This window comes from Sapajus apella, unplaced genomic scaffold, assembly GCF_009761245.1.
Source record: "Sapajus apella isolate SASKATOON/1434 unplaced genomic scaffold, GSC_monkey_1.0 scaffold9, whole genome shotgun sequence".
NCBI lineage: Eukaryota > Metazoa > Chordata > Mammalia > Primates > Cebidae > Sapajus > Sapajus apella.
Genome location: NW_022436949.1, coordinates 19,817,915 through 19,826,920, shown reverse-complemented (window position 1 = coordinate 19,826,920; position 9,006 = coordinate 19,817,915). Strand labels below are relative to the sequence as shown.

Here is a 9,006-nt window from a genome sequence, read left to right as displayed (position 1 = left end):
AACAAGAGGGAAACTCCGTCTCAAAAAAAAAAAAAAAAGAAAAAGGAAGTTTGGACCTGAATAATACACAGCATGGTTCCTATTAACTAACCTGTCTGGGTCATCTCGCTCCCCACATTAGAGGGACAGTTTTGGGAGAATAAGAGGAAGGGGAATTTAACAAAGCCCTTGTCAGCATCTTAGAAAGTATGGGACATGCTTGTAACCACGTGCTGGTTGTCTGACTACACAAAGAAGGCCTGGAAGAAGTGATCTACAGGGCTTTCTCTGTGGCCTAGGCTCTGGGTCTTACTGCTAATAGCAGTAGCTACTCTTAGTGTGTGTAGCCCTGGAGATCACAGCAGAGGCCAATAAGAAACGTCACACTTGATACTGCCACAAACCAGAGCAGCTGCAAACTTTCAAACAACAATTCTCTTTGACAATGAGCTCACCATCAAAAACCCTTTTTTTCTACAATTTTTTTCTTTTTTCTTTTTTTTCTTTCTTTCTTTTTTTTTAGAGACAGTGTTTCACCACATTGGCCAGGATGGTCGCAATCTCCTGACCTCTTGATCTGCCTGCCTCAGCCTCCCAAAGTACTGGGATTACAGGTGTGAGCCACTGCACGCAGCCCAAAAATCTTAACACAAGAGGAAACCAACATCCCTCTTGAAGAGGTTGCATTAAATACACAGAAAGGAAGAGTCGACAGTACAGGAACTAGGAGTAATAGAACTATCTGAAAGAGATTTTAAAATAAGTTTAGAGCTGGGCAAGGTAGTAAGAAGCTATAGTCCCAACTACTGGGAGGCTGAGGCAGAAGGATGGCCGGGGCCAGAAGTGCAAATTCAGCCTGGACAACACAGCAAGGCCCTGTCTCAATTTGAAAAAGAATACAAAGGCGTGCAGTGAAAAGAACATTACATCATCCTGGACAAATCACTTTAAACAATAATATTTATAAATTTGTTTTATTTATTTATTTTTTTTGAGACGGAGTTTCGCTCTTGTTACCCAGGCTGGAGTGCAATGGCGCGATCTCGGCTCACCGCAACCTCCGCCTCCCGGGTTCAGGCAATTCTCCTGCCTCAGCCTCCTGAGTAGCTGGGATTACAGGCACGCGCCACCATGCCCAGCTAATTTTTTGTAGTTTTAGTAGAGACGGGGTTTCACCATGTTGACCAGGATGGTCTCGATCTCTTGACCTCGTGATCCACCCGCCTCGGCCTCCCAAAGTGCTGGGATTACAGGCTTGAGCCACCGCGCCCAGCCTATAAATTTGTTTTAAATGTGTAAAGAGCTAGGGAAAAAAACAGAATCCACAAGGCAAGAATAGGACATTACTTTTTAGATTATCTCCATATTTTTAAATGGGCTAAATGAAATACTAGAGATGAAAATATTGAAGCTAGGCTCAGTGGCTCATGCCTGTAATCCCAGCACTCTGGGAGGCCAGGGCGGCTGGATCATGAGGTCAGGAGTTTGAGACCAGCCTGGTCGACATGGTGAAACCCTGCCTCTACTAAAAATACAAAAATTAGCTGGGTGTGGTAGTGCACACCTGTAATCCCAGCTACTTAGGAAGCTGAGACAGGAGAATCACTTGAACCCAGGAGGCAGAGGTTGTAGTGAGCCAAGATAGCTTCAGGCTGGGTTGTAAAATGAAACTCTGTCTCAAAAAAAAAAAAAAGAAAGAAAGAAAGAAAGAAAAGAAAATATAGTCACTGGATTTTCAAACTTTTCTAAAGGAAGGACACCATTCTAGGGCCTGGCACAAAGTATAGCTTTTAGACTCCATTCAGCTTTTTTTTTTTTTTTTTTTTTTTTTTTTTTTTATACAGGGTCTCACCCTGTCACTCAGGCTGGAGTTCAGTGGCATGATCATGGCTCCCTACAGCCTCAACCTCTTGGACTCAAGCAATCCTCCCATCTCAGCCTCCCATGCAGCTGGGACTATAAGCACAAGCCACCTTAGTGTCATATTCAGCTAATTAAAAACAATTTTTTTTCCTTTGTTGAGATGAAGTCTCACTTTGTTACAAACTCCTGGTCTCGAACTACTGGGCTCAATCGAACCTCCCACCTCAGCCTCCTGATGTGCTGTGGTTACAGGTGGGAACCACCACACCCGGCCCCTGTATCCAGTTTCAGAGTTCTCCAGCCTGGATTCCTCACTAGGGTTCCTTCTCATACACCATTACCAAAAACATTGCTGCATGCTACCATGTGACCAGCATTAAGCTGGAGGGGAGGGGAGTGGTAATAAAAATGAAGGACAGTCTCTGCCCTTGAGAAATTTACTGTCTAATAAGACAGTGGTTTCTGTGAGAGACGTACAAGAATACAACATAATCTAATGATAAAACCTGTCATTGGAACAGTCCATGTGCCCAGCTCTACGTAAAATGCCTGCCCTATTGCATTTTGTAGTCCTCATAAGAACTCTGTAAGATCAGTATTATCATCTCCATTTTACCACAGAGAAAACAGATGCTCAGAAAGTGATAGTAATTTTCCCAAGTCAAACGAGTAGTAAATTTCAGAGTGAGCGTTTGAATCTATGTCTTCTGATCCCAGTCCCACCCACCCACCTCCTCTTTTTTTGCTCTGCTTGGCTGCGTTTGCACAGAATGCTTTCAGGTGCTCGCTTCAGCAGCACATCCACTCAAATTGCAACAATACAGAGATTAGCATGACCCCTGCACCAGGATGACATGCAAATTCATGAAGTGTTCCATAAAAAGAAAAAAAACATGGCCTGGCATGGTGGCTCATGTCCAGTATTTTGAGAGGCCGAGGCAGGCGGATCACAAGGTCAGGAGATCGCGACCACCCTGGCCAACAAGGTGAAACCCTGTCTCTACTAAAAACACAAAAAAATTAGCCATGCGCAGTGGTGCACACCTGTAGTCCCAGCTACTCGAGAGGCTGAGGCAGGAGAATTGCTTGAACCCAGGAGGCGGAGATTGCAGTGAAATGACATCTCATCACTGCACTCCAGCCTGGGCAACAAGAGCAAAACTCAGTCTAAAAAAAAAAAAAATCGTAGAGAAGTCAACTCAGAGGGGTTTGGGAAATTTAATCCATGTGTTCACAGGAACATCAGCAGTTTTTCAATCCTGGCTCTTCTATTTTCCGCTATTTGAAAGCTATTGCCAACCTCTGAACCTCAAGTGTCCATTTCTTTATCTCTCAAATGGGGCTAAGAATGTTTGATTTGCAGGCTTTTGTCAGAACTAAATGAGATAATTTATGTGAGATGCTCAGTGCCCTACACACCCCCAGAAGTCAACAAATGTCAGATATACATATGTATATTATTCCATCAAAAGCTAAGAAAATTGAGGGAAATGTAATTATAGCTTTCTAGAATATGAAGGGTTTTGAAAGAAAAGATGATAACTGTTTTCCACGTTCAGAGAGAAGACAACCAAAAAAAAAAAAAAAAAAAGGATTTTAATTAATATGATAGGAGTGCTGGAGGTTGGAATACATTTCAGAAAGTTGGAAGGGGGGCAGGTTATTAAATGAAAAGAGATTGTTGTCTCTTTGGACACATTTTAGAGAAGGCCTTCATAAGGCAGCGGGGATAGATTCCTTCTAGGACTAAGATGGTAGGATTCTGTGAATATATAAGTTGGTGTTTGCCAATACAAACTTCCTCCTGTGTGGCCCTTTTTATCCAATAATGATTTCCTGCTCTACTTTGGCTGCCAAATATATCCAAAATGTAATCAGTGTGTAGATTCATAAGTCAAATTGCAAGCTTTAGAAATCATGGCTAATGCTCTAATCATTTGTAGTAGAGTTTTTTCTTTTTTCTTTTTCTTTTTTTTTTTTTTTTTTTGGTAGAGATGGGGTTTCACCATGTTGGTCAGGCTTGGTCTTGAACTCCTGACCTCAGGTGATCTGCCCGCCTCGACCTCCCAAAGTGCTGGGATTACAGGTGTGAGCCATCGCACCTGGCCTGTAGTAGAGTTTTAAAGCCAGCCAGTGTTTAAAGGGTCTTGAGTTTTAAACTCAGCTATAGTTTTGTTTTAACCTTTTCTACTTCCAAAGCCTCAGATATCAGCAAGAATCCTCTTCCGCAAGCACTTTCTTTTCTCATTAGAATTACTCCCAATTTCATCTTGAGTCAAAGTAAAATTTCACAAACCTGGACCTCCAGAGTATCAACCAAATCAATCCACTCCTGCTACATCCTAATTCTCTAACACTTTTTCTAACCAGGAAAAACTACTAACCTCTCTTAAGCCCCATATCAAGAGCATCAGCTGTGTAGCCTTAGCACTTTCAGATGCTGAAGGAGAGACAGGCTGATCTGGCAGAGTCCAACCAGGTGAAGCAAAGCGGGACCCAGCAACAGGTAACAGAGACTAGACTTGCAGGCACCAGCTTCTCTCTGGAACGAATTTGCCTGTGACCTACACCTTCCCACTTTGAATGCCCAAATCCCTGAATCTAGTTTGGCAGACTGATAGCTGCCTCCTCTGTCTGCCTCTCTTATTTCCTGCTTTTGCTGAATCCCAGTCCTAACCTCTGGCTCTCTAGCAGTCATTGAAATACTCTCACTTCCAGTCCTGATGGCTCCCTGGTATTCCTAATTATGGAGCTTACCGTGGCTAGGAAGGAAGATTCCACACCAGCATTTTCCAAATGCCTTCTGCACGACGCCAGTTAGAAATGCTCCTCAGACTAAATTCTCTTGCAGAATCACTGTGCGCAATAGCCTCATAGAGGTCTAGAACGCCCTGGAGGACACCATAGAGGTCTAGGAACAAAGAGAGAGAAAATGACTTGTTTTTAACATTGTCTAACCCAGGGTTTTCCTAACTGGACTGAGTCATTCTTTGGTCAAAATGTCTACTTCTCCCATATGAATCTCTTCCATCTAAACAGTGAGTTAGGATTCACACTGGGCTCAAACCTTGGCTCTAAGACATACCGTCTCTGGGCTCAAGTCCCAAGTTCACCTCCTCAATCACAGTTTCCATATCAGAAAATCAGTGCTGACATGAGTTTATATCAGCATCACCATGGGTTGTTGTGAGAATAAGATGCCTTTCCAGCATGTAATAAGCTCTCATTAAAGCTCTATTTTTACTTATTTCTCTCCATGTCCACCACAACTCTTCTAGATAAAATTCCACCCACTCTAAATTACTGTATCTGATTCCAGCCAGCCTCCCTGCTTCAGGTGTCTTTCCTGCTCCAGTCATACTGTTGCCAAAGAATCATTACAAAATACTGCATTTATCAGGTCCCTGTGTTCTTTTTTTTCGAGACAGAGTCTTGCTGTGTCACCCAGGTCTAAGTGCAGTGGCACGAGCTCAGCTCCCTGCAACCTCCGCCTCCCAGGTTCAAGTGATCCTCCTGCCTCAGCCTCCCAAATAGGTGGAATTACAGGCACCTGCCACTACGTCTGGCTAATTTTTGTATTTTTAGTAGTGATGGGGTTTCACCATGTTGGCCAGGCTTGTCTCAAACTCCTAACCTCAGGTGTCCTCCTGCCTCGGCCTCCCAAAGTGCTGGGATTATAGGCATGAGCCACTGCACCTGGCTGGGTCCCTATATTCTGAAGTCTTTAAAAATAAGTAGGCCAGGTGCAATGGCTCCATGCCTGTAATCCTAGCATTTTAAGAGGCCAAGGTGGCAAGATTGCTTGAGCACAGGAGTTTGAGATCAGCCTGGGCAACATGGCAAGATACCATCTCTACAAAAAAATTTTAAAATTCACCAGGCATGATGACACATGCCTGCAGTCCCTGCTACCGGGAGACTGACATAGAAGGACTGCCTGAACCCAGGAGTTTGAGGTTACAGTGAGCCATAATTGCACCACTGCACTCCTGGTGCAGTGTGACAGAGTGAGATCCTGTCTCTTTAAAAAAAAAAAAAAAAGAAAGAAAGAAAGTGGATTAAATTAGGTCCAAACTCCTCTGGCTATGAAAGTTCTCTGTACCTTGGGTGCTTCCTTTTCCCTGCCTGGCCACCAAAACCCCCCAATTACCAGAGTTACGTCTCCCTCTCTGCCCTATCACCCAACTCAAGCACACTGTCCCTTCATGCACCAGTTTCTACGAAAAACATGTTTTTTTCTTAAATTTAAAAAAAATTTTTTTATTTTGGTCTGGGCACAATCGCTCACTCCTTTAATCCCAGCACTTTTGGAGGCCAAGGGGGACAGATTGCTTGAGCTTGGGAGCTCCAGACCAGCCTGGGCAACATAGCGAAACCCCTTCTCCACAGACAATGCAAAAATTAGACGGGCGTGGTGGCATGTGCCTGTAGTCCCTGCTGTTTGGGAGGCTGAAGCAGGAGGATGGGTTGAGCACAGGAGGTGAAGGTTGCAGTGAGATCATGCCACTGCACTCCAGCCTGGGCTGGACCCTGTCTCAAAAAAAAAAATTATTTGAATTTTTGTGGGTACCTAGTAGGTCTGCATATGCATGGCGTACATGGAAAACGTGCTTCTTCAATTGACCTGTTTGGTGAATCGTTACTGCACTACACTGGTCCATATAGACCACTTCCTTCTCTCATCGTCCTGTGGTCTGTTCCACACAGTTTAGCCCTTAATTATATGCTGCCTTCCATACTCCACTAATTGTTTCCTGTATCTTAGTTTCATCGTCTCAAATACGTTGTAAACAACTTGAGGGCAGGGACCACATCGCACACTTTTCTTCTTAATAGCTCCAGACAGGCACACGAATCAGGTACTTAATTCATCTCTGTCAATTAACTGAAAGTTAGTCTAACCAGACTGTTAAGGAGAGATCACAGGACTTGTGCATAATTGGTCTGCACAACCTGAAAGACCCTCAGGTAACCCACACTTGTTACATGTCTGTTTTTGTTGAACCTAATTTACCTGTTGTCTAAATATTCCCATGCTTTAGCAACCGTTCAGCGAATTGATTTGGGGGTTGAAAATGTTGATATTCCAAGATCCACATCCCCTGTGACTTGTTTATAAATAGTGATGAGGGATGAGAGCCCAATTCGGCTTCTCCCAGCTCTCTTTTGGGAGCTGCGCTTCTGTCTTGGGAAGTTTATGCAAATGATTTGATGAGTTGGTGGGAGACTTAATTACTCTCTAGTGAAAACCAGACTGCTCATTACCATCTGTTTCTTCAAGGAGAGCCAGCCACCACACAGTAATCTGCTGTAAAGCTGCAATCCCAGGGGTAAAGTACTTTGCCATCCTTGGATGAAAGGAAACCTACTGGTCGAGACACTATTATTATTGCCATAAATAATGGTGCTTTGTATTTTATCAAAGGAGCTCAGAGTGACTTGCAAACATCAACTAATTAATCCTTAAAAAAAAAAAAACCTGTGAAGTAGGTAAAAGGGAGATATTATTATCCCCATTACGTAGCTAGGGAGACTGAGACACTGATGAAATTCATCGACTTACCCAAAGTCACATGACAGAGTCAGAAATAGAACCCAGGTCTCCCGACACCCACTTTGAACCGACCACACTGCTTCTTGTGATGTATTAACAACAACAACAACAAAGCTTGATTTATGACATATAAAAATAAACCTTGAGAAATTAAACCACATCTAACCTTTCAATGACTGTCATGTAATAAAACAGCAGATGTGGGAAAAACAACATTTTGAAGGAAAGCTGTGTGGGTAGAGCAGTTGAAGAAATACAATGCTTTCATCAAACCTTTCCAAAAGGAACTAGTGACTCTTTAAGGAATCTGATATTTAATCATTGCTGTTCTAAATGGTTTAAAACAAAGAGGTATAATCCGCCGAGTTTTAAACAGAAACTAGTCTAGCAAGTTCTATACTTTATTTTTGAACTCTATTTCCTTATTTTCTCATGTTCTCAAGAACGTTGTTAACATTTATCCATGTGATGCAAATGTCACATGGAAGATATAAATACTACTCTTCAGATATTTTGCATTCTTCCTGATTCAAAGTCATAGTTAATATTAATGCAATTCAAAAAATTGACAAGAAACTGTGTCTCCAAGGAAACGGGTAAAGTAGGGGGAGAGAGATATGAATCTGTGATTTGATTAATAATTAGAGGCCCTGCCATTTTGTCACTCTCCACATCATCCATGAATATGCCTTCATGTCCACAGTAGAGCCAGCAAATCTCCAAATACCCAGCGAATCTCTAGCAGGCGACTCTAGGCCAGTTTTATTATTTTTTTTTATGTTTTGAGATGGAATCTCACTCTGTTGCCCAGGCTAGAGTGCAGTGGCCAGATCTTGGCTCCCTGCAACCTCTGCCTCCTGGGTTCATGCGATTCTCCTGCCCCAGCCACTGAGTAGCTGGGATTACAGGTGCACAATACCACAGCCAGCTTTTGGGTAATTTTTGTATTTTCAGTAGAAACTCCTTTTTTTTTTTTTTTTTAGACGGAGTCTTGCTGTCACCAAGCTGGAGTGCAGTGGTGCGATCTCAGCTCACTGCAACCTCGACCTCACAGGTTCAAGCAATTCTCCTGCCTTAGCCTCCCGAGTAGCTGGGACTACAGGTGCATGCCACCATGCATGGCTAATTTTTTGTATTTTAGTAGAGAGGGGATTTCACTATGTTGACCAGGATGGTCTTGATCTCCTGACCTTGTGATCCACCCTCCTAAAGTGCTGAGATTACAGGCCTGAGCCACCGCACCTGGCATAGTAGAGACTTTTTTTTTTTTTTTTTTTGAGACAGAGTTTCACTCATGTTACCCAGGCTGGAGTGCAATGGCGTGATCTCGGCTCACCGCAACCTCCGCCTCCTGGGTTCAGGCAATTCTCCTGCCTCAGCCTCCTGAGTAGCTGGGATTACAGGCACACGCCACCATGCCCAGCTAATTTTTTGTATTTTTAGTAGAGACGGGGTTTCACCATTTTGACCAGGATGGTCTCGATCTCTTGGCCTCGTGATCCACCCGCCTCGGCCTCCCAAAGTGCTGGGATTACAGGCTTGAGCCACCGCGCCCGGCCTGAGACTTTTTATAGAGAATTTTAAGTGACTTTTTATAAAGAATTGCTTGG

At 43.4% G+C, this 9,006-nt stretch overlaps 1 non-coding gene across 1 annotated transcript; it reads left to right on the top strand.

The window, feature by feature from the left end:
* Window positions 1-2,622: 2,622 nt before the first annotated feature.
* On the top strand, window positions 2,623-2,726 carry LOC116551419. The gene has a single exon (XR_004268917.1). It is a non-coding gene; the product is annotated as a U6 spliceosomal RNA (small nuclear RNA).
* The last annotated feature ends 6,280 nt before the right edge of the window (window positions 2,727-9,006 follow it).